Raw genomic sequence first — 1,120 nt, forward strand, 5'->3', positions numbered from 1 at the left:
TCCTTTTCTTTGCATGTTGCAGCCTGCCCATCACCCCTACAAGTCTTCTGAGAGTTTTTCCTACTTCCTAGAAGAGTATAATAGATATGATAAGGGATATATTTTATTTTATGTATTTGTTAATGCACACTTATGAGTCCTCTGTGTTTTAAGTATTTCTTTTGTGGAAAAGGAAATGAATACCTGATATATACTATTTGGTACAGTGAGTATCTTTTGAGAAGGGACCCCACTAATCTTTTTTTTAGAGGAGTGCCTAGATATAAGTCTAAGCTTCATTTAAGAAATTTCCCAGTTGATGCAGCCATGAGCTTGAAACTCTACCTAGACTTTCTCTCCCAGCCCAGCCGCGTCCTCTACCTCTTTGCTAAGGTTAATCGCATCCCCTTTGAGGTGCTAAGTGTGGAGCTTTTCTAAGGGCAGCACATGACTGATGATTTTGCCAAAGTGAACAGATTGAAGAGGATGCTGGCCATGAAGGATGGAGATTTCACCTTGGTGGAAAGTGTGGCCATCCCGCACTACCTGAGTCAGAAATACAACACCTAAGCTCACTGGTTTCCTCCAGACCTGCAGGCACAGGCACGGGTTGAAGAATACCCGTACTGGCATGCTGACTCCATTTGAGGCACATTTGGCTCACTGCTATGGATTTGAATGCTGGGCCCTCTCATTGATGTCCATGTCCTCAAGAAGAAAGTGGACAGGAACATAGCCTTCATAACAAAACTCCTACAACACCAGGAGCAGAATTTCTTGCAGGACAAGCCCTTCCTCACTGGTGACCAGATCTCTGTGGCTGATCTGATGGTGCTGGAGGAGCTGATGCAGACCTTCTCTGCTGGTTTTGATGTCTTCAAGGGACAGCCCAAACTGGTAGTTTGACATGGGTGGGTGGAGGCCACCGTGGGGGAGAAGCTATGCCAAGAGACCCGGATGCCAAGTCATCTGTAAACTCTGTGCAGAGCCCAGGACCTTGAACGACATCCCCTTGGCCACCCAGGATTGGATGAGGTTATGTCTTTCAAAGATCTCCTAACACAAGACATTTCCAAACAATGCTGTCTATAATCTGATCATCCTCATTCCTCTTCTCCTCCTCACCCCTGGCCCTTGGCCC

The 1,120-nt window shown here is 46.2% G+C and overlaps 1 pseudogene; it reads left to right on the forward strand.

Moving 5' to 3' along the window:
* The first annotated feature begins 306 nt into the window (after positions 1 to 306).
* Positions 307 to 1,120, forward strand: LOC140503581 (glutathione S-transferase theta-2 pseudogene; annotated as a pseudogene).

This window comes from Notamacropus eugenii, chromosome 5 (genome assembly GCF_028372415.1).
Source record: "Notamacropus eugenii isolate mMacEug1 chromosome 5, mMacEug1.pri_v2, whole genome shotgun sequence".
In the NCBI taxonomy this organism is placed as follows: domain Eukaryota; kingdom Metazoa; phylum Chordata; class Mammalia; order Diprotodontia; family Macropodidae; genus Notamacropus; species Notamacropus eugenii.